This window comes from Cupressus sempervirens, chromosome 10 (assembly GCF_028749045.1).
Source record: "Cupressus sempervirens isolate cs-2001-9-10 chromosome 10, ASM2874904v1, whole genome shotgun sequence".
In the NCBI taxonomy this organism is placed as follows: Eukaryota; Viridiplantae; Streptophyta; class Pinopsida; order Cupressales; family Cupressaceae; genus Cupressus; species Cupressus sempervirens.
Window position 1 is genome coordinate 538723734 of NC_143127.1, and position 26352 is coordinate 538750085.

A 26352-nucleotide genomic window follows, 5' to 3' on the forward strand; every position below is an offset into this window, starting at 1 on the left:
GATTCACGATGGCTGTATTCTGAACATACATTTCATTTAAGGATTATCCCCTCCCTTGGGGGATGAGAGAGCTAGAGAAGCCAGTAAGTTTTGAGGTTTGGGTTTCCACTCTCCAGAGTATTACTTTCTCATTTGTGAGGGATCCAGTGAGCTACAACAGTCCTGGGCAGGCATTTGTGAAAATAGGACTTCCATTCACCTCCTGAGACCAAAAATGTAAGTTTAGTTTAGCTCTTGAGCAACATAGTGGAGAGTAGATTCCTTATCATTGATTCAACTGTTTGGGACCTTGGGTTTATTGAGTTGGAGCCAAAACCCTTGAATTCAGGGATTTTGCTGAAATTTTGCTCTTCATAGAAATGGGGGCAAAGAAAAAGAAAAAGAACAAGTATGCAGATCAGGACCAGAAGTTGTAGTCATTTCATGTCTATATCAATGGTTAGAGTGGAGGAAGGAAACCTGCCAATATTATCACCCACAACCACTACAAGTCACAGCAAGATCATTGCGAGATTTGATAAAATATCTAAGGGTAAAATTTCTTGGCCTACACAGGTTTGGTTGAAAAAACCTGGGAGGAATCAAGACACATTGAAGAGGATTTCTCTCAACATCTAGTCAATAGATTGGACAGACAATTGATAGTACATGCCAATATTCATTCAAGAGGTAAAGTACCAACAAGGTAGGTGGTCACAATAACAATTAAGCTGGTAGGTTTCTAGTCACATTGGCTAAGGTTTTATGTTATTGACAACCCAAATAACATTGGTACCAATTTCCTAGTCTTGGTGACATTCCCCTTTGAAATGGCAAGGCGGATTGACAACAATTTCTTCAAAGGAGATGTTTTCGGAATTGATTGAGCATTTTGAGACAAGTTACAACTGCTTTTAGACCTGAGTTGCCTGTGAGACAACCTAAGAAGTGGCCTAGTGGAATTTTTCCCCATAAGGGTCATGCTGTTGTGTGGTAGTTGTCCCTCATGAAAAGGTCACATTGCCTTGAAATTTCCTTAGAAATCCTTTGGGAGGTTCCATGGAGGTCCTTGGAGGAAATATTTTGATGCTGAAATAAGCACCACCCCATAAGCAATAAGGTAGTAAAAGTGATGTTCTGAAGAGAATGAAAAATACTCCACGAAATATATAAAGCTGAAGATGAAATACTGAAATGTACAATAGAGCAACCATATTCCTGATATGGATTTGTATTTGCTACGCTGACTAAAACATACTTAAAGAGGTTAGAAAGTGATGATTTTGTGTTATATAGATATCAAGTGGCACATTGATACACATGTAGGGGTTTTTCCAATTTAGACTCAAGGTGGGATAAAAACTCTTCTTAAAGACATAAATTTGTGCCAATATATAATATAAATAACACAACATAAAATTGTCTGGGGTCCCTACTAAACTAACACTTTGACCACGGTCTTCAAAACCAGATGGGCCATAACATACTCCTAATAAAATGTTGTACATAGGTATATTACTCAAGTAATTCGTCAAAATTTGATTAGTTATAAACAAAGAGCACAAATGTTCTTATAGAATTACAAATGGGATGTTTGTAAAAAGAAACATACAAAGAATAAAAACTAGCTATTATTTATAAAAGATCTAGAATTGCCATTAAAATAGTAATAGTTTAAATAGAACAATACTATTCAAATACACTCCCTTAATAGTCACTCTATCAGTTACACCAGGGAACCTCTTGAACTTAATAAACTCATCTGGAATTAGTGACTTGGTGAGAATATCTGTAGTCTAGTCTTCTGCAGGAACATATTGCAAATCCATGGATCCATCTTTAACCAACTAGAGGATGAAGTGACAATTAAGGTCAATATGGTTGGTCCGCTTATTGAAGCTTGAATTTTTGGTGAGTTTGAGCACCTGTTAATTGCCATAGAAGAGGGATGAAGGTCCTACTTGAGAGATTTGAATGTTTGAAAGCATCCTTTGAAGCCAAACTGTCTCACAAGAAGCTTTAACTCTTCCCCAATATTCTACTTGTGTTGATGAAAGAGATGACTTGCTGCTTCTTATTGGTCCAAATGATAGCACCTGTGCCCAAACTGAAGACATACTTAAAAGTGGACTTTTAGTCATCAACGAAGCCTCCCTAATTCTATTCTGTCTACCTGATAAGTGTGGGATCTTTGGTTTGTCCATAGAAGATACCAAAGTCTGATGTGCCCTTGAGATAGTGCAGGATGCGCTTCGTTGCAACCTAATGATTTGAAGTGGGAGCTGTAATGAAGTGGGGTATGTAACTCACTGAAAAGCTTAGACCAGGTCTAGTGGTGGTGAGATACATTAAACTACCCATTAGTTGCCTGAATATGGATTCATTTTCAATAGGAGAACTCGATTTGGCTGATAACTTTAGACTAAACTCTGTAGATGTAAACGCAGTTTTGCAGTTCTGCATTCTGAATTTGTCTAGTAGAGCTCGTGTGTTGTTAGACTAAGAGATGAAGATGCCATGAGATTGCTACCAAAAATCAACACCTAGGCAGTGTGCATAAGCCCAAGGTCAGTCATGTCAAAAGATTGACACAAATTTTGTTTGATCTTCTGAATCAAAGATGCAAACCAGTGTTATCAAATTATCAACATATAGAACCTGAAGGATGATATCACTGCAAGTATTCTTGACGTACAAATTTGAGTTTTAAGGACTCCTTTGGTAACTCTAATCTGTGAGGTACTTATCAATTTTCATTTACCATGCTTGAGGAGCCTATTTTATGCCATAGAGTGCCTTCATGTCTAGGAGAAATCTGATCGTGCTTATCTTCGTTGTTAGAGCAGAGGTCTCCTTGTAATCCATTCCTTAACTCTAAGAGAAGCCTTTGGCAATGAGACGAGCCTTGTACTCATCCAAAGTACCATTAGCCTTGTACTTAACCTTATAGACCCATTTGCATCCAATGGGTTTCTTCCTTGAAGGATGATTTATCAAAACCCAAATGTTATTCTTTAACTGTAGTGCTTAGTATCCATAGCTTGTTCCCACTCAAGTATCCCTTTTGTCTTTGCGTATGTTGGAGGCTCATATATGCTGTGAATGTTGCCATAAGAGCAAACTTTATAAAAGAAAGTTTTCTTTTCTTTTGAGTAGTTCTATCCTTGATGAGCTCATCATCATGAAGATCACCAATCATCTTAGTTCATTATTTATGTCGGGGAGTAGAACTACCTACATCAAATGCAGGAGATGCAATAGGATTAGGCTTATCAAATAGAAGATTGGATGAAACTAGAGGAAAATTAGGGGGTGCAATTGCACATCTAGGTGATCTTGTAGGAGAAGGAACCAACGAAGGTGCAGGAACTGGAACAACTGAAGCCCTCCTTCTAGTGGACTTAATGAATGATGAACACCGAAGTGTTGAGCCTGGAAAGGTTGATCCTCTTAATCCATAATTGGAGGAGAGAGCTGAAATGATTCGTTCCTCATCAAAGACAAACCATGACTAAAGATGAGATGATCAGTCTTATTGTCAACAAGTTAGTAGAATTTGTGATTACTACTATAATTGGCTAGCAGAAGTTTTTGGCTCTTGGCATCCAACTTGGCACACTTAGCTTTAGGGATCCAAAAAAAAGCATTGGGGCCAAAAACTTTGAGATGATTGATTCTGGGCTTACAATCTAACCAAGGCTTTTTAAGAGTTTTATTCTTGTCAGCTCTTGTAAGAGAGCAATGTAGAATATAGACATCAGTCTTGATTGCTTCAGCTCAAAATTTCTTTGCAACACTCTTTTGTCCAAGCATAGAGCATGCCATTTTGGTGATCATGCGATTTCTCCTCTCAATGACACTATTTTGTTGAGAGGTGTAGGGTATTGTTAATTGGCCCTTTATGCCATGTTCACAGAAACGTGAAAAGATAGAACATAATTCTCCCCATTGTCGGTTCGAAGAGTAACAATAAGTTGAATAGACTCTTTTTCTATATATGTTTTGAACAATTGAAACACAACAAACACCTTTTTTTATGATGTAAATACACCCGCATTTTACAACTGAAATCATCAACAAAAACTAAGAAATACTTGGGTGTAGTAACAAAAAGAGTAGCCATAGGTCTACTAATATTATCATGGACAAGTTGTAGTACTGTAGAAGCTCTCCGAGAGTTGCCATTCAAAAACCAAGTTTTTTCCTTGCTTGGGTTTTTTCCTCTGTCTTGGTTTTTCTTGACTTTGATTCCCCACTCTTGGTTGGCCTCTTCTTTCCAATGGTGCTTGAGGACTTTGTTTCAACAATTTTCTTGCAAATCTCCTTCACATTGTAATTGCATTTCTTTTGCAAACTCTCCTTTTGGCTTTGTTTGGTATCGACAATCATCCATTGTCTACTAAATGTATTGATTTTGGAAATTTCGAAGGTATTTAATTGATTAATTATCCTTGTATAAGTCCACTAACTTGATCTGTTCACTTAATGGTGTCCTTGCACTCCATTTTGGAAATTGAAAAATTGATAAGACAACCATTAGAGTCGGCATAGGTCATCCTGACAATACGTACTTTTATGTGCCATTGGCAAAACCCTTAATTTGTTTCTTTGGTAATTCCATTTTCCATTACCATCAATATAGGTCATACCGATCCTTTCATCAGAGATTGGTGCGACTTTCGTTTTGTTACTGCATTGTGCAAAGCTATGCCGATGAGATCATTAACATAACTCTTCTTGATGTTCTTACCTTGTTTTTATCAGCATCTATCTTATTGACATGATCTGTGGTGTGATTTTATCTCCTTATCAGCATATCTCTTGCCAATAGCATCCTTTCATAGGCACAAGTTTTGCTGATTGCTTTTAGTGGGAACAACATAGGAGTAATCCCTATCCTTTCATCAAGTATTAGGGAAATTGGTGAATAGTTCCACTATAGTTATTAGCTATGCTAATGCCTTTTCATTGGGTGAACTTTTGTCGATAGTATTTTATAAACTTTATTTCCTTATCAGTATGAGTCTTATTGATGGACTCATCAACCATTGGCGAGACATTTTAAACTTTTTGCCAATTGTCATAGTTATATCGATGAATTTATCAACGTATCCTTTGCCAATCATACATTTCATCTGCTTTCTTTGTTATATTAAACCCTCTCATTTTTAAGACCTTTACCAATAGCTTGAGGCCCTTTGTTGATCTCCCTTCGAGGTGTCTCTTTTCAATAATATTTATTGGTGTAACTTTACTACATTGGGCCATCCTGTGAAATTTACATCCGATTTAGATTCTTATGCTTGTGTACTCCATTGTTCCTTTGTCGGTATAACCTCCACTATAGGCTGGTTGATGGTACACTTTGGGACCAAAATACAGAGAAAGCATATGACAATGTTGGTTCTTTGGAATCATCCTGCACATGACAATGCCAACAATGACTATTCTATTGATTTGAGTATAAAGGATACAAACTATGAACAATTTCAAAATGAATATTTAGAATAAGTCAGGAAAACCCCCGTATTTTCATAAAGACATCAAAAAAATGATCTATGAGAAAGGCATGATAGAGTAGAAAGCCTTAATGATTGAACATGATGAGTGAACATTTGAGGTGCTAATACTTCCAACATAATAAAAAGTAAGAAACCTATAGGTTTCCAAACAAGAGGCATCTCTAAGAGTGATCAACTTTATCCATGCTTCCAAACCATCCTCAAAAGAATTTTGGAAGAAATTAAAGCTCTCAAGAATCTATTCCAAAAACCATTAACAAAATTACAAGGGATAATTGGATGACAATTGATTTCATACGGGTTGTGCATAAAGTGCAATTGCTTGTACCCAAAAAATCTCTTCTTTTTGATGGTGGTCTCAAGTAATGAGTCCAAGAATAACATTAGAGCCAAGCATTTTTTTCTTGATTTGGACAAAGCCTTAGAATGCCAAATCTTAACTAGGTTGAAAATAGGGGGATTAAATGGAGGAAAAAAGCTAATTGCTATTGTCCTTGACGAAGTAAATCTCTATCCCTTCTTGATCCTAGCCAAAAGATATTCCGGTTGCTCTTGTTAAAATGATAGCTTCGGTTAGATAAACATGATTGCTAATTATCAATAGAATGATCTATGATGCCATGCTTTTATATATATCAATATACATACATAATATATACTAAACCATAAATCATTATATTGACTATTTGTAAAGAAAATTATCACTCATGATAATCTGATTATCATTACTGTTTGATCCAAGTATAAACCTTCAATTATCGATCTGCATTTGATCAATATTGAAAAGCATTATCTTTTCTATTTACGAGTACTAATATTGGATATAACTGCTGCCATTGATAATGTGAAATTTGCATTGATTATATATCAGATTTGAATCTGATAATACTTGTTATTTTACCGATAACCATCAGATGAACAATGTATATTTGTTTATTGAAATGGTGCATAAACAATTTATTTGTGAAAATTAGTTTGCATAAGCCACCAATATTGAAGAAGTGCATGTTGGTGGAGAGACATGTCTATGCATTGACATGTCTCGCCAAGATAATATATATACCTCATAGCAGATTGATATACGACAAGTACAACAAAACAAAGTGCAAATCATATCGTGTTCGATCCCTATTTATTAAATTCAGAATTTTGTGGATTCAAGCTCAGAAATATTATGAGTATTATCATTGTCAGATTTCTCTACAATACTTGTGAGATATTATTGCCTCATCATTCTTGCAACAACCTGCAATGAAGTATAAAGATTAGTAAGAGCCATATTCTAGAGACAATAATATTAAAATTTATCTACATTCATATCTGACATAAATCTAATCTACTTTAACATGGTATCAGGGCCTTGCTAAGAAAGATCCAATTAGATTTGAGATTGCATATTATCTAGAATATAAATTTGCGCTTATAGGAGAAATCACATTCCATTCTTCATATTGACAAGCGCAATCAGATTCGAAGATTGTCTTGAAGGAGCATCAAACTTTGTCGCATGGAAGTTCAGGGTTATGCTGATCTTGAAAGAAAATGAACTAGATTCATTTGTAAAAGCAAACATAGCTGAACTAGAGAATGATCCCGAGAAAACTCAATGGATCAAGAACAATGAAAAGGCTATGAAAATGATTGTGGATGCAGTTAGGGACCATATGGTTCCAATTACATGAAAATGTGATATTGCATACCATATGTTCAACTCACTTGAAGATACAAATGAAATAAACAATACCAACAAAGCTCTCACAATGAAAAGACAACTTCATCATGTGAAGATAAATAAGGGAGAAATTGTCACAACATACTTTATGAGGATCACTAAATTGAGAGATCAACTATCTAATCAGATTGGCAATAAGGAGTTAGCATTGATGATTCTAGGTGGACTCACATAATTATGGGATTCATTCATTAAGAGAAGAAGTGCATGTTTGATTAGTTAAAAATGGATTGCTTGCAAGAAGAATCCAGATTGATCAGTAGAGGGATCAACCAAAATACCATCAATGAATATATTCATATATTGAACACTAACACTCATAAGAAGGAAAGAAAAATAATTTCAAAAGAAAGAAGAACACCTATGGAAAAAGTTCTTTGAAGAAGAGGAAGGACATATCTCAAAGACAATGTTTTAGATGTGATAAGTATGGACATTATGCCATAAATGTCCCGATAGGACAAAATAGTAAGCCTCCTATGCTGAAGTTAGAAAAGGTAGCATAGAAAATGATTCATAGAAATTTGTCTTCTATTTAGCCCAAGTCAAGTTTCAAACAAACTCAATACCTAGGTGATTGATAGTGGATCCTAACTCCATATTACAAGATTTAGAGAATGCCTGGACACTGAGGTGGAAAATACTAATGAGGAAGTAACTATTGGGGATGATTCTAACAACCTAGTCAAAGGGATTGGAACCTGCACCATAAATTTGAAATCAGGCATATCTCTTCAACTCATAGAAGTATTATTTGTACTGGGAATAAAAGGAAATCTAGTCTCCATTTCTGCACTTGAAGACAAGGGGTATAGAATAACCTTTATGGAAGGCAAAGTTATGGCATGGCCAAAGAACCCCATTATCAAGAAGGCACATACTATAGGAATAAGACATGGATGTCTTTACAAACTATGCACTAATCCAAATCAAGTCCTAATTCATGAGACTTCTAACTCAAATGAGATTTGACACAGAAGATTAGGGCATCTTCACTTTTGCAGCCTATCTTCGGTAGAGAAAATGGTGGCTGGGTCACCCAAACTAAATCAAACTCATGAAGGAGCATGCAAAGGTTCTACCCTAGGAAAGAATACAAAGGGAATTTTTCAAAATAGTGTTAGCAAATCTACAAATGTACTAGAACTAGCTTATTTTTATTTACGTGGATCCATGTCTGTAATCTCCATTGGAGGATTCTTGTACTATATAATATTTGTAGATGATTCCTCTAGGAAAACCTAGATATACTTTCGTAAATGTAAAGAGTTTGAAGAAATCCTTGTAAGGTTCAAGGAGTTCAAAGCTCTTGTAGAAAACATGTTAGGGAAGAAAATCAAAATATTAAGAACAAATAATGGGAGGGAATACACTTTAGACATCTTTAAAGAGTTCTGTGTAAATTCTGGGATCAATAGGTAGTTTACTGTACCTTATAATCCTCAACAAAATGGATTAGTTGATGTACCATTGTAGAAGCTGCTAGAGTTATGTTGTATGATCAAAACATAGAAACTTAATGTTGAGCTGAAGCCTCTAGGACAATTGTCTACATCCAAAATAGATGTCCTCATTCACTCCTAGACAATTATACCCCTGAAGAAGCATTCACCGGCATCAAACTTGATATAAGCCATCTAAGTATCTTTGGATGTCAAAGTTAGAACCCTCAGGCAGGAAAGGAGTATTTATGGGTTACAGTGTTAAACATCTAAAGCGTACAGTATATATGTTCCTAGATAAAAATTCATAGAACTCAATAGAGATTTCATTTTTGAGGAAGACATTGCTTTCAAGAGATCCAAGAGCTCTCATGAGATAGAGGATCAAGATCCTCTTAAAGATATGGAAGAGGATCATGTTCGTGAGGCTCAGAGGGAGTTTCCCTAGGAGATTGAAAATGAAACCAGACTGCTCCATTAGATGAACTCGATAATAATAAACATAGACCACTTTGGGCTAGGAAGATGATTCAGGAAGCATACAAGTATGCAACACCAAAGGGAACTTTTAGGAAAAGAGACCCCACAAATTCTCTAGGCATGTTGCCTTGATGAGCGAGATTATAAAATCAGAACCATCCTGTCTTGAGTAAGCTCTCAAACATCAAGTATGGAAATATGCTATGCCAAAAGAGTATTAGTCCTTGTAAAAAATGATGTATAGGACATAGTACCAAGACTTAAAGGAAACTCTATTGTATCATCAAAATTGCTCTTCAAGATCAAATATGCTACAGATGGTAGCATTGAGAAACACAAAGCCCGGTTTGTTGCTAGAGGTTTCTCTTAAAAGGAGGGTATTGATTATGAAGAGGCTTTTACCCTTGTTGCATGATACACTTCAATCAGAGCCGTAATTGCTATTGTAGCATTAAAAGGATGGAAGATCCATCAAATGGATATGAAAACTACATTCTTGAATGGCACGATTGAAGAGGAAGTTCATTTAGAGCAACTTGAAGGTTTTGTCATACATAATGCTGAAACACATGTTTGCAGATTAAAGAAGGTTTTATAAGGACTTAAAAAAGCCCCTAGAGCTTGGTATGAAAGGATTGATCACTACCTTGTGGGATTAGGGTTTTTCAAGAATTCCAAACCTTTATTTTAAGGAAATTGATGGTGATATGTTAATTGTTATTTTATATGTTGATGGCCTATTAATCACATGAGAGGATCACCTAATCTGCTAATGTAAAAGGGATTTAGCTTCAGAATGTGACACTAAAGACTTGGGCATTTTACATTATTTCATTGGATTCGAAGTTTGACAACAGTCAAATGACATCACTCTTAATCAAGGAAAGCTATTGACATTCTGAAGAGGTTTGGAATGTTGGAGTATAGATCCATGTCTACACCCATGGAAACTAATTTGCACAAATTAAAGGAAGCAATAGTAAACTAAGAATTTGCAGATCCCACTCTCTACAGACAAATTATTGGATCCCTGATGTATTTGGTCAATACGACCAAATATATGTTATGCTGTGAATGCAATTAGCTAGTTTATGTGTGAACCAAAGGAGATACATCTTGCTGCTGTGTAACATATTTTGTGATATCTTTGAGGTACAATTGGATATGGTCTTAGATACAAACATGCAGACCAAGATCTACATGGATACATTGACTTAGATTGGTTGGAAGTGTCATTGATCGAAAGAGCACATCAAGATGTTGTTTTGGTTTAGGATCAACAATGATCTCATGGATTAGTAGGAAACAATCCTTAGTTACACAAAGCTCTACAAAGCTGAGTATATTGCAGCTGTCGTAGGAGCAAGAGAAGTAGTATGGCTTAGGAAATTGCCTGTGGGACTATTTGGCGAGCCCTTGAATCCTATGTTTATCCGTTATGATAATCAAAGTTGCATCAAGCTCTCAGTGAATTCAGTGTTCCATGATAGATCAAAATACATCAAGATTCCTATTCACTATGTGAGAGACATGGTAGAAAGGAATGTGATTCATTTGGAGTATATTAGTACAAGTGATCAAACAACAAACATTCTACTTTCGGAATAAACTTGGTATGGTTGAAAATGTAAGACAAACTTGAGATTGAGTCTCAATTATTCTTTATTTGTACTAATATATAAAGATGTTTAATGCGTAAACTCTTTTGTTGTTGTTTGTGTGACTCCATGACATCATGGGCCCCTGTGGACATTATTGAAAGGTGATGACTTTTCAAATAGTGAACACTTGTATTTGACATTGTAAGGTGCCGACTTTACAATGATCTATTTCACTATCATGATGGATATCTTGCGACTTGATATCCCTGGACATTGTGATATTGCTATCAGAATTTAACTGTGTAGTTTTTGAGTTAAACTCATTGACTCATGTTTCATAAGCAGTGATTCACATGAATCCATCTCTCATACAATAAATGGAATACTTATCACTCATTGGATCTAGGTGATGCTCACAGAGGTGAAGCCCCAAGACTTCCCAAGAGGTCACCCATCCCAATGCTACTCCAGCTTGAGCACACTTAAGTACAAAGTTTCCTCAATGGCTAAACTGACTCTGCTTGCAACCCCATTTGCAAAACCTTCACCAAGTTTTGTGCCTTATGAACCATTGATTAGAAAGCCCCTTAAGCTCATTACTTGATAAGTAGGAGATATTTTTCCACAGCAAGTAAATTGTGATATTGCTATCATAAATTGTGTAGTTTTTGAGGGAAACTCATTGACTCGTGTTTCATGAGTAGTGATTCACACGAATCCATCTCTCATGACAATAAATGGAACACTTATCACTCATTGGATCTAGATGATCCTCACAGAGGTGAAGTCCCGGGACTTCCCGAGAGGTCACCCATCCTAGTACTACTCCAGCTTGAGCGTGCTTAACTGTAGAGTTTCCTCCATGGTCAAACCCACTTTGCTTGCAAGCCCATTTGCAAAACCTTCACCAAGTGTTGTACCTTATGAACCATTCATTAGAAAGCCCCTTAAGCTCATCACTTGATAAGTTGGAGATATTTTCCCACATCAAGTCAAATTATGATATTGGTATCAGAATTTAACTGTGTAGCTTTTGAGTCAAACTCATTGACTTATGTTTCATGAGTAGCGATTCACACAAATCCATCTCTCTTGACAATAAATGGAACACTTATCCCTCATTGGATCTAGGTGATGCTCACAGAGGTGAAGCATTCAATCAATATTGAAAAAAGTTATCTTTGCTATTTATGAGTATCGATATTGGATATAACTGCTGCGATTGACAATTTGAAATTTGCGTTGATTATATATCATACTCGAATCTGATAATAATTGTTATATTACTGATAACCATCAGATGAGAAACAATGTATATTTGTTGATTGAAACGGTGCATAAAGAATTTGTATGTAAAATAATTAGTTTGCATAAGCCACCGATAATGAAGAGGTGCATGTTGGTGGAAAGACATGTCTCCATATGGAGAGACATGTCTATCAATCAACATGTCTCACCAAGATAATGCATATACCTCATAGCAGATCGATATATGACAAGTACAGAAAAAGTGCATATCATATAGTGTTTGGTCTCTCTTTATTAAATTCAGAATTTTGTGGATTCAAGTTCACAAATATCATTCTTGCAACAACCTGCTAGGAAGTATTAAGATTAGTAAGAGCCATATTTTAGAGACAACAAAATTTAAATTTATCTACCATTCCTATCTGACATAAATCTAATCTACTTTAACAGCTCCAAATAGGGTTGAACCTTTGAAGAAGAGTAATGTGACACATTTTGGAATTCTTAAGAAAGTCAAGGAAATGAGGAATAGATTTACTCTTTCTTGAAAGACCATGCCCTTTTGTTACCTCTTTTCAGTAGTTTTTTTACATGTTGCCTTAAGTGCTCTTAAGAACAGTCATCAAAGGGTTTAAAGACCCTGATCTTCTTTGAGGGGCTTGCAAAATTATCAAATTATCATCCCAAAAGGAAGTTTCTTTGCCTTTTGAAAAATCCAGAAGCCAAATTGTCTGATCAAATTCTCAACTTGTTGAAAGTAGGCTTGAAGATCTTCCTTCTTGCTCCAAATAGGTTTGATGGTTTGGAAAAGAGTAATATGATGCTATGTAGAATTCTTTGGAATATCAAGGAAATGAGGAATAGGTTTCCACTTTCTTGAAATACCATTCCTTTCTGTTACATTTTTTTCATAGTTTGACTGCAGCGCCTAAAGTTTTTTTTAGGAAAAATAGTCAAATTCTGTCTTCTTTGAGGGGATTTCCAAACATGGAATGATCATCTCAAAACAAAGTTCCATTGGCATTTTGAATAATCTATAAGCTAAATTGACCAATCAAATCCTAAACACCTTTCATTCCTTCCCAAATAATATGTCCAATAAAAATATTATCTTATTTTAGGAAGTGTGTTGCTGCTCAGTAGACAATTATTTTTTAACAACCTTGATCTAGGATGCATCTTCGTTGAAAATGAATCATTGGACAAACTTGGTGATGAGGGCTCGGTTGAAGAAATTATTGTCCTTAGGTCAAGACAACCTATATTCTTTTGTTTATATATCTTTGTTCACAAGACGAGAATATTTGAACTAATCCCTAGTGTCTCTCCATAATAAATTCTGCATAGTAGTTGTACTTTTGGAAATGATGCTTATGGGGGCAAACATAATGGAGAATTTGTTGATAAAATAGCTTGGGAAATTGCTTTTAAAATTTACAACTTTTCTGTTGGCCAATAGAGGAAAGCCATCTCCATCTAGGATTTGAGTAGTTCTTTTTGAGATAAAAAAGATGTTGCTTCTTGTTTCTTTTAGAGAACAAAACGGAACCTAGGTAGGAATCTGGAAGGTTTCCTCTCCTGAAATATAGGAATCTACAAATAAAGTCTTATTCTTAGCTGTTCACATTAAAGTAGGGGGCTTCAGATTTCTTTCTGTAAACAATTTGACTTGAATGACTAACATAGAGGAGATCTGACCAGTAAAGAGATCTTGTTTATCATCTTGTTCCTCACTAGCAGTAGAAAGCATATTCTCTCGAAAGGAAATCAAAGACTTGAGAGTCCAAGTGTTTTGTGTGAACCCACCATTTTTCATTGAGAGCTTGGAAATGTAATTCCTTCGTCTTCTTATTTTCCAAACAAGATGAAAAAATTTAGTACTTTTGGCTGCCCTTGTAGAGCCAGCTAACCTAGACATTTATTTCTAGTTAGTTTCCTCTTGTTTGTAAATGTTATCTAAATTGGAAGAGATATCCTTGTCTTATTCTATGGGAGACTCTTAAGAGTGTTATCATCCAAGAGGAGAGATTGAATCTTAGTTATTTTGTTCCCAGGAGGAGTCTTTTCTTAAATGTGTTTTTGACGCCTTGGTGGTTCCATTCCTTGAGATGGAGTGTAAGAGCTTATACCTTTTTTAAGTACATACATTCTTATCTCATAATACTTGTTGATGTGAGTTTTGTTCCACTACAACATACACAATCATATACTTAGTATTCCAAAATGAAACACTAATTCTCCAGCTCTCTCTTGAATAAGGATGCTCATATGAGGAACATTGTATACAAATTGTGTGATCAAATGAGACAACCTCAAGGTTCCTTCTTAATTGTGGGCTTCCACTCAGTTTTATAATGTGATATGTTGGTTATTTCAAAGGGACTTACACTATTTATTCAATGGATATCAACTTGACTTTAACGTTTTCAAACCACTTCAACCAACTAAACTGCAAGAAAAGAGTTTAGAAATTTTATCTAACTCCAAACACGTAAGATAATTTTGATGATGGGTTGAATCTCTAACTAATCCTTGCTTCATTGTATCAACTAGGCATAGGAGGGTGCTATTTTCTACAGATATGAGAATGATCTTTACATTGTCAATATTCATCTTAATACCATATAGAGGCATAATTTAAATGAACAATGCCAATAGAAGTAAAACACTTGCAATTTAGGCCTAAATCTAACCTTGCACTGTTACAATTAACACGTACCAAAAGCTATGGCACGCTAGCTTTACCACTAATCACCATTCAACTACTTCTACTACTACTCGACATGGAATGAAATCTAATCTAAGCAAGGAATTGGAGAAACCATGCAATATTTAAAAGAAACACTAAGTAATCCACCATACAATGAATCAATCACCAATTACTTTGATAGCATCATGGCAATTATTTCAACGTCTCCTTCTATCTCTTCTCTTAATTTAATCTCCCCTCTAATGCTCATTGTTACAATTGAGAAGGCCTTGGTCTTTCATAGTTGCTCAATTACAATGAAGGGCCAATGTCAATTCAAGGGCCAAGATTGACCCACTACAAATCCTAATTAGGGTTTTCACCCAGTCATCCAATTACATCAAGGCATCACCCCGTGGGCCAATAAGAAAATTACAATGCTTTTGAGAGGCAATGAAAAGATTTTACACTTGACATAATATGATTGAATGTGCTTGGACATGTGTAATTGGAATTTTTTGATTGGTAGAAAACAAGTGGATGCCACATCAACACCTTATTCTCTAGACTTGATCCATTTTTTGTGATGAGAAACCATCTATTGATACTCAACATTATAAAGCCTTTAATTGTGATGGCATATTCCCAAATTGCGTCATCTTCTCAAATCTTCTCTATCTTCATCCTTGGAAATTTTCTCATTCTCATGATATTGAACTTGTTTGTACTTCTAAACTTGAATCTCGAACTTCTCAAAGTGTTGAAGTGTTCATGTACATCTATTGGATTCTTCAAAATGAACTTGGATTTCTGGAGGAAACTGAAGTTGATGATAAATTTTCTCTACTTGTAGTCTTTCTTTCATGTATTCGTCTTGATCTTACCTTGAATTTGTAGTATGCACTTTAATAATCCAATTTTGCATCTCCTTATCATTTAAAGTCCTTGAGGCTGGTCTTGTCGCATCCATTTTGTTCACATGATAATGGAGGATTTGCATAACATTCATGTCCTGATCTTTCAAATTACTCCATGAATGAATTTTGATTCAGCCTTCTCTCCACAGTTTCCTTGTAAAACAAAGGAGAAAAAAATGCATAAGTACATGAAATAATGGAATCAAAGAAATTCGAATGCTTTCATAAAAATGAACATCAAATCAAAGAGGCAAAATGGATCTTCTTAAGTTCAAGATCAAATTTCTCTATCTTCTTGCAATTGCCAATCTTGATTTTGTTGAAGAAATGATCAATCTTGCAATTTCGACTTGAAATTACTTGAAATCAGGAAATTATAAAAGTTTTGCAACATATGGCATGCCCAAATTTCATTCTTCTTTCCTTTATCTCTGTTTTTTTTGGAGAAAATTTTCCTTGGATATCCAAAAATGTTGTATGTTGCACCACCAAGAATGGAATTTGCTGCCCTGGGAAGGTTATTTTTTCGCCTAAGTCAAAGTTACTGTCTTAGCAGAGATACATCCGCCGCACATGTGATGTTGAAATGGTTTCTCCTCCCCTCCTTAAATGGGCGATTACCAACTTAAAAGGGCATGTCCTTGCAAAGAGGCTGTATTGGTCTCTTTAAAGCTCAAACCAATTAAATTATTTTGATAAATCACCTTTTTCCACTTCTTCACTATAGGATGACTTGCTTTAGGCAGCAATCAAATGGATGTTTTATCCTTTTAGTTATTTGTCAAATCAGCTCCCTCCTTTCCCTGAGCTCCATGAATTCTTGGCAGAAATAATGCATGTTGGAGGATCATGGATTCCTCTAATGGTGGTGGAATCGCTACTCCCCAAGGTTTTCCATGCTCTTCACCTTCCTCATTCAAACTTGTATCTCAATCCATCAAATGCTCATTGCCTGCCCTCTTATTCTACGTTGGAGATCAGGGTGTTCAAGGATTTTTGAATCCTTCTCCAGTTTTCCAACTCATTTTCACTTCCTCAATTCATTCCCTTTCATCGTCCTTATTTCCATTTTTGATGTGCAACTTGGAGATTGTAGGTTGCTGCTTTAATTCCATAATGCAAGGCGGATTTTGGTGACATTAGAGGATTTTGAAATCTTGGGTGGTGGAATCCACTACTCCCAGGGGATTCTCCTCTGCACTTCCATTTTTGTCAAACTCACCATTCTCTCTTGAATTGGGCCAGTCACTCAGTCCTTTCATTCTTGTTTGATCATCATGCAATTTTGGAGAACCTGACTCATGTATCCATTGGCATAGGCGAAGGCAGAAATTTGGAGGTCAAGAGGACTTTGATCCTTTACTTCAAATTCAGTCTCTATCCTTTTGAATTTAGCCTACTTGGTCTCAATTCTGACTCTTGGAATCATATTGCCATCACTTTTCGTTTTGCACAAGTCTAGGGGCTTATCCTATGTTCTCATATTTTTCACGTAGCAGGCAGAAATTAAGGCATGGAGAAGATTTTAGAATTTCCCACTTCATTTCCAATTGATTTCATCCAAAAGTTGATCTATTCCATAGTTCCATGTTTTTTTTTTTTCCATTTATATGAGTTGGATGTAAAGAACCCTGTCTGATTAAGCTAAATCAAGCATCAATTTCTTTTATATTGAATGGTTCGACATTACATCAAACACTTTCCAGGCAAGCATCTTATACCACTATAAATTTTTTGCTGTTTCTCTTCTGATTTTCTAAAATGTATTATTTTTTGAATATTTTCAGAGTATATAATAAATATAAAAGAAGGCACTAAAACGATGCAACAATTCCAGAATTGCTTTGAGTATTATTAATGACAGAGAGACAAGAGTTTTTAAACAAATATCATAATCAAATGTCCAACGTTTAATTATTAAAAACCTGATTTGATGTACCATAATCACAGGTCCTGCCAAAAGGGAGTGATGTTCAATAGGCAGCCTTTACATACAAGTGTTAATTATTACCCAACTCCTACGCATCACCAAAGCTCACGTCCAATGCTGTATTCATTGATTTCGGCCCCAACTAGTAATGGCAGGCAGAGAGACTAATGTCTATTGGATAGGCTGGAGCTGTGGGTTGCACATGTGTTCTCAGATTGAAGTGTTAATGCTTTGGTAGCCGCTACGATTACCCAGTCTGCTTTGCCTCAGTTATACGGATCCCAGCTGAACTCAAAGCTCCACGTGTATTCCCATTCACAAAATGCTGCCAGCAAACGGTCTCACCTTGAATGCTAAGTGCCGTACTTCTATAGCAGCCAATTCCCTTCAATGACTAACCCCTGAACCACATTAATCACAACAGGAGATTGTGAACATTAATCACAACAGGAGATTGTGACAAATGTTTACCTAAGCACAAATGTCAGATAAGAACTCAGAAATTCTTCAAACCCTCAGCTAGTCGATATGAGCAAATTAAAATATAGAATCAAGATTGTTCTCCTTAGCTATAGAAGGTACAGTAGGAGAATGATGGCCAATTGTGTACTTCAGCACAATTGCCAAGAAACTTCTTCGACTTTAACCCTTATACATCAACAAGGGCATACAGTTCAGAACTCAAGAAAAAACCACAAAGGCACAAAATCAAATATATGATCAAGCGTGCTTTTTCCCGATGAAAATAGCTCTCATTTATAAGCTTTTCATTGGCAAAAGTATTCATAAAATTCTACTTCAGAAATCGTGGAAGTTTCCCTAAAGAACTCAACAGAAACTTTCCAACTTGCTTTTTAGAAATATCTCTTTAAGTCATTATTAAAATAATATAAACATTATTATAATAATGCAACTCAATGAATAAATAAATAAGAGCTCATGTAATTATTAACCCAATCAATTGCAGGTGACGACCAACTGCCAAGCCATCCATTGCACTGCTAAAAATAGCAATTGCCCATAATAGACTTACTAAAAATAGTAAGTAATCAAGTGAGACCCCCAAAACACCCTGTCAACTCATGAGGGTCGCTATGATGAGCTAACTCAATCAACTGCACAGACTGGCCAAAAACAGGGACATTACAATCCTCCTTCCCCGAATTGCTTGTCCTCAAGCAATCTGGTATGAAAAAAAACCTCTACCAGGATCTCACAAGAAGCAAGTGATGTCCCCGTCCTCACTAAACCAACTGAATGCAAATGCCATCATCAGGACCCATAACATAACCTACAACATAGCACCAAATATCTGTGCTGATGATGTAAAATTTGGAACATCACTAGCTGGCAAATTCATAGGAGATCTTAACACACTCTCCTTCATTATGCCTACTCAATCATCCTGCAAGCAATCCAACTTAGGCTTAGGCCAACTCTGTACCAGGTGCAAATCCTGAACATGTGAGTCAAATACCAAACTATAAATACTCATCACAGGATAAACTCTATCATCAGTATGATCATCTTCATTGACATCCTCATGCTGTTGTGATGACTCATCCTCAATCATATCAGTGTAAACCCACATACTACGATTCACTGCTCGTTTAGCCTTAACGCACAAGTATGACCCTTAGAGAAAGGCCCGTTGCACCAAAAGAAAAGCTGATGCCTCCTCAAATCTTCTCTAGAAGTGTCATCAAATCTCTCCACTGACTTGCTCTTGTCTTCAACAACTGGTGGGGACTCCTCATCCAGCGGAAGAGCAGAAGATTTTGAAGCAACCCTACTTCGAGAAGAGGACTCCAAGTCACGTGCCTTCCTCATCGCTAACTGTAGAGAAGATGGGTCCAATGACTTCACCCATCCATGGAGTGGCTCAGTCAATCCCTCCATGAATAACATCACTCGTCTGTGCTCTGAAATATCATAAAACATGACCGAAAGCCTTTGGAACTCATTGATGTAACTCTCCAATCCACTAGATTGCTTTAGTTGAGCCAACTCACAAAAGTACACCTCCGGATCTTTCCTATCAAACCTCTCGACCAGGCAATCCACGAACTCCTAGTAGGAAGTGATATGATCATGTCGCAAAGAAACCAACCCATGGTACCACCAGTCATGGGCAACTCTGTCCAGATGCAACACTCCAAATCTGATAGAGTCCACTTTAGACATAGGATGCAAAGCCAAATATGTATTGAGTTTATGAATCCATGCTCGAGCTGTAACTCTCCCAATTCCATCAAAGTGCTCCAAGGTCATCTTACTGACAACTTGTTGTAACTCATTCTGTCGAGGTCGTTGTCTCTCAAGTCCCGACCTCGCTATGGAATGCTCCCGTTTCTAAGTCAGGAACCTATTAAAATTCAAATGATCTTTAATGGCCTGTGGTAAAGCATCTCACTCCGTAAAGTGTGCCAACACATCGTCAGCAAAAAAGAGTGACCTCAGGCTCAATACTGACCGCATCTATCTCAAGTCTCAGAAACGTGGGCCTTCATAGCCTATCATGTGCACCAGTATGAATGTTAGCTCTGTTAACAAATCCACCATGATCTTGAACCAGAACACCATCTCAGGTTCTATTCTCGACTTAAGATCTAGGAGAACCAACAGAAACATCTCGAGCTCTCTCCCTCCTCCCTCCTCAAGGTAGTGCTATTTGCTGTAGAGTATTAGACAATTATTGTAGTACATTTGTCATTTGGTGTTGCTCGACTGCAATATTCCTAAATGCCTTTAGGGCATCTCTATCAACCTCAGCGTTTGTGGGTCGTAGTCCAGTGCCACTAGAACCACCCAAACTACCATTCGAACCAAACTGAGTCTTAGGTTCTTCTCTAGGAGGAGAATTACGTCCTCTTCGGGTATAGTGCATACCCAACACAAACCTCCTATCATCAGCCATGATAGAAAAAACAAATCAAATACTGACTGCACTTCAAACCAAGCATTGGCCAAATTGAGCCCAATTCCTGCAGGCTAGCAGGAAACCGCTCTGATACCACTGTAAAGAACCTTGTTTGGTTAAGCTAAATCAGGCATCAATTTCTTTTATATTGAATGGTTCGACATTACATCAAACACTTTCCAGGCAAGCATTTGATACCATAGTAAATTTTTTTTTGTTTTTCTTCTGATTTACTAAAATGTATTATTTTTTGAATATTTTCAGAGTATATATTAATTATAAAAGAAGGCACTAAAACCATGTAACAATTCCAGAATTGCTTTGAGTATTATTAATGACAGAGAGACAAGAGTTTTTAAACAAATACCATAATCAAGTGTTTAATTATTAAAAACCTGATTTGATGTACCATAACCGCAGGTCCTGCCAAAAGGGAGTGACTTTCAATATACAGCCTTTACATACGAGTGTTAATCATTACCCAACTCCTACGCATCACCAAAGCTCACGTCCAATGCTGTATTCATTGATTTTTGCCCCAACTGTTATTGGCAGGCAGAGAGACTAACATCTATTGGATAGGCTGGAGCTGTGGGTTGCACACGTGACCATAGATTGAAGTGTTAATGCTCTGCTAGCCGCCACCAATACCTAGTCCACTTTGCCTCAGTTATATGGATCCTAGCTGAACTCAAAGCTCCACATGTATTCCCATTCACAAAACACTGCCAACAAACGGTCTTTGCTGTACTTCTATAGCAGTCAATTCCCTTCAACGACTATCTGCTCAACCACAGTAATCGCAACAGGAGATTATGATAGATGTTTACCTTAGCACAAATGTCAAATAAGAACTCAGAAATTCGTCAAACCCTCAGCCAATCGATATGAGCAAATTAAAATATAGAATCAAGATTGTTCTCCTTAGCTACAAAAGATACAGTAGGAGAATGATGACCAATTGTATAATTCAGCACAATTGCCAAGAAACTTCTTAGACTTTAACCCTTATACATCAGCAATGGCATACAGTTCAAAACTCAGGAAAAAACCACAAAGGCGAAAAATCAAATATATAATCAAGTGTGCTTTTTCCCGATGAAAAGAGCTCTCATTTATAAGCTTATCGTCGGCAAAAGTTTCCATAAAATTCCACTTTAGAAAACTTTCCAACTTGCTTTTTAGAAATATCTCTTTAAGTCATTATTATAATAATATAGACATTATTATAATAATGCAACTCAATGAATAAGTAAATAAGAGCTCATGTAATTATTAACCTGATCAACCGTAGGTGACGACCAACTGCCAAGCCATCCACTGTGCTGCTAAAATAGCAACTGCCCATAATAGACTTACTAAAAATAGTAAGTAATCAACTGAGACCCCTAAAGCACCCTGTCAGCTCACGAGGGCGCTATGATGAGTTAATTCAATCAACTGCACAAACTAGCCAAAAATGGGGACGTTGCATTGGAAGGCATTTTGCTTTGAATTTGTTGCCATTGATCCTTGGCATAAATAAGGGGAATGAGAGGATGATGGAATCCTCAAAGGCTGGCGGGTTCCATCATGCCTTGAGGATTTTCCTCTTGAGCAATTCAGTCATCTCCTTGCTTCATTTTATATTCAACCTTACACCGTCCACCCCATCCCTCAAACTCAGGGATTCTATCCCTGTACTATACTTGTTCTCCATATCATCAATCCCCACCTTCAATTGTCCTCATCATGGTGGCGGAAATGAGGGTTAGGGGAGGATTTTTTATCCCTTCACTTTGTCAATTTTGCCCAACCATTTAGTTTTGAGCATCAAAACTTGCACTTTTATGCCAACTATTCCTCATCCAAGATTAAGGGCAGAATTGAAGGGGCAGAGAAGATTTTAGAATCTGCCATGCCCAAAGGATTTTCCTCTTGACATGCATCCTCATCACTTTATCTTTGCAACCTCAAATTTGCTCACTTCACCCCTTAAATTCCCCTTTTCCATAACAATTTCTCAATTTCTTGAAATGCAAACAAGCCTTGTAAGTTGCTTCCACTTCCAATCCAATCTGATTTGGGTTTTATCAGATCTGATTTCATGCTTATTCTCCACTTTGCACTCTGATTTTCACCTTTCCTTTGATATTTTGACCTCAAAAGTCAAAACTATGACATTAGTTCGTGTAATTCCCTCAATAACTTACCTATAGGTCGAATTTGAGAGGCCTTGCAGGATTTTAGGCCATTAAAGGGGGGCTGAAAATCTGGGTATGAGAGGATTTTGGAATTCTCTGTGGCAGGCATAAACCTACGTGCTCAAAGGACTTTCCTGTATGTAACTTGCTGTCCATGCTTAGTCATTTTCTGCCCTCTTTCAAGCTCTTTCTCAAAGTGAATTTATTATTGAGGCTTGTCTACTGGTTGAATTTGGTTGGCTGTAGTGTTAACACCCTCAATCTCTCCTCATGCTCAAAATGAATCCTAAAGACACGACTGATATCTCTTGTTCTCCCTGACCCGACCCTTCAAAGTTCTCCTAACTTGAGCCAAAAGACTGCTAAACTAACTCTCTACAGCCCAGGTACAGGGGAAAAAGCAGAAAGGGGGGGGTCCCTATTTGCAATGGGGTGATGGTGTGATAGCTCACAATATTACGAAATCTAACTCTTTTAGAAAAGAAATATCTCGAATTAAATTTGGGCGAGTTGCTATATTATCCCCAATCTGAAATGTTTTTGTTTATATAATTATTAAATCAGTCAATGATCAGAGAATTCTTATTAAAGACCTGCAGAGTTACAAATAGAATCATTGTTCAAATGAAGATGTAGAAGCAAAGAATCTACTAGTCTAGGCCAATATTTGATATTGTCTTTCCTTTTGTTGGTCCATGTGAACCAACTCTTTTTTAGCTTAGATATCCTAGAGGGCTAAATCTTTGAGGAGAGCATGTATATCATCCTTGTAAAGAAGTGAAGCAAAACTACCCAGCTTTTCTGAAGAATCCAGTATGACATTAAAATCCCTTGTAGCAATTCACTTACCCACTTTTTCCATTCTTAGCATATCTTTCATTTGGCCCAACAAAGGATCCTTTTAGGGATAGGTTGCAAACTAAATTCCCGTTTCGAATTTAGGGACATGTTTGGGTACGAGAATCCAATTAGTGTGTATATATATATATATATATATATGTATTATATATAATAATATATGGATTCATGTGTCCATGTGGATTCGTGACAGATTCATGCGGGATTCTCCTCAGTCCGCGTGGATTAGGTATTTTCCTCTTGTTTGTATATATATATATATATGTATAAATGTATATAAATATAAATATAAATATATATATATATATATATATATGTATAAATGTATATAAATATAAATATAAATATATATATATATATATATATATATATATATATATATATATGTATGTATGTATGTATGTATGTATGTATGTATGTATGTATGTATGTATGTATGTATGTATGTATGTATGTATGTATGTATGTATGTATGTATGTATGTATGTATGTATGTATGTATGTATGTATGTATGTATGTATGTATGTATGTATGTATGTATGTATGTATGTATGTATGCATTATATATAATAATATATGAATTCATGTGTCTGTGTGGATTCATGACGGATTCATGCCAGATTCTCCTCAGTCTGCGTGGATTAGTTAGTTTCCTCTTGTTTGTAAATGTTATCTAAATTGGAAGAGATATCCTTGTCTTATTCTATCGAAGACTCTTTTAAGGGTGTTATCATCCAAGAGGAGAGATTGAATCTTGGTTGTTTTGTTCCCAGCAGGAGGCTTTTCTTAAATGTGTTTTTGACGCCTTGGTGGTTCCATTTCTTGAGATGGAGTGTAAGAGCTTATAACTTTCTTAAGTACATACATTCTTATCTCATAGTACTTGTTGTGTGAGTTTTGTTCCACTACAACATACACAATCATATACTTAGTATTACAAAATGGAACACTAATTCTCCAGTTCTCTCTTGAATAAGGATGCTCATATGATAAACAATGTATACAAATCGTGTGATCAAATGAGACAACCTCAAGGTTCCTTCTTAATTGTGGGCTTCCACTCAGTTTTATAATGTGATATGTTGGTTATTTCAAAGGGACTTATGCTGTTCATTCAATGGATATCAATTTGACTTCAACTTTTTTAAATCACTTCAACCAACTAAACTGGAAGAAAAGAGTTTAGAAATTTAATGTAACTCCAAGAATGTAAGATCATTTTGATGATGGGTTGAATCTCTAACTAATTATTGCTTCATCATATCAACTCGGCATAGGAGGTTGCTATTTTCTACAGATATGAGAATGATCTTCACATTGTCAATATTCATCCAAATACCATATGGAGGCTTAATTTAAATGAACAGTGCCAATAGAAGTAAAACACTTGCAATTTAGGCCTAAATCTAACCTTGCAATTACAATTAGCAAGTACCAAAAGCTATGGCACTAGCTTCACCATTAATCACCATTCAACTACTTCTACTTCTACTCAACATGGAATGAAATCTAATCTAAGCAAGGAATTGGACAAACCATGCAATATTTAAAATAATCACTAAGTAATCCACCATACAATGAATCAATCATCAATTTACAATGAATCAATCATCAATTACAATGAATTCTTCTATCTCTACTCTAAATCTAATCTCCTCTCTAATGCTCATTGTTACAAATGAGAAGGCCTTGGTCTTTCATAGTTGCTCAGTTACAATGAAGGGCCAATGTCAATTCAAGAGCCAAGATTAACCCATTACAAACCATAATTAGGGTTTTTACCCAATCATCCAATTACATCAAGGCACCACCCTGTGGGCCAATAAGAAAATTACAATGCTTTTGAGAGGCAATGAGAAGATTGTACACTTGACATAGTATGATTAAATGTGCTTGGACATGTGTAATTGGAATTTTTTGATTGGTAGAAAACAAGTGGATGCCACATATACACCTTAGCCTCTAGACTTGATCCATTTAAAAAAAAATTTGTGATGAGAAAACATGTATTGATACTCAACATTATCAAGGCTTTAACTGTTATGGCATATTCCCAAATTGCTTCATCTTCTCAAATCTTATCTATCTTCATCGTTGGAAATTTTCACAGTGTCATGATGTTGAACTTGTTTGTACTTCCAAACTTGAATCTTGAACTTCTCTTAGTGTTGAAATTTTCATGTACTTCTATTGGATCCTTTAAAATGAACTTTGATTTCTGGAAGAAATTGAAGTTGATGATAAATTTTTACTATTTGTAGTCTTGCTTTCATGAACTCCATCTTGATCTTGCCTTGATTTTGTAGTATGCACTATAATAATCCGATTTTGCATCTCCTTATCATTTAAAGTCCTTGAGGCTGGTCTTGTCGCATCCATTTTGTTCGTGTGATAATGGAGGATTTGCATAACATTCATTTCCTGATCTTTCAAATTGCTGCATGAATGAATCTTGATTCAGCCTTCTCTCCACAGTTCCCTTGCAAAACAAAGGAGACAAAAATGCGTAAGTGCATGAAATAATGGAATCAAAGAAATCTGAATGCTTTCATAAAAATCAACAACAAATCAAAGAGGCAAAATGGATCTTCTTAAGTTCAATATCAAATTTGTCTATCTTCTTGCAATTGCCAATCTTGATTTTGTTGAAGAAATGATCAATCTTGCGATTTCAACTTGAAATTACTTGAAATCAGGAAAATATAAAAGTTTTGCTACATATGGCATGCCCAAATTTCATTCTTCTTTTCTTTATATCTGTTTTTTTTGGAGAAAATTTTCCTTGGATATCCAAAAATGTTGTGTCTTGTATCACCAAGAATGGAATTCGCTGCCTTGGGAAGGTTATTT

General features: G+C 36.0%; 1 protein-coding gene across 3 annotated transcripts in view; it reads left to right on the plus strand.

Moving 5' to 3' along the window:
* The window catches only part of LOC149535027 (uncharacterized), a 62346-nt gene that overhangs the window by 25477 nt on the left and 10517 nt on the right, over positions 1 to 26352 (plus strand). The window lies entirely within an intron of this gene.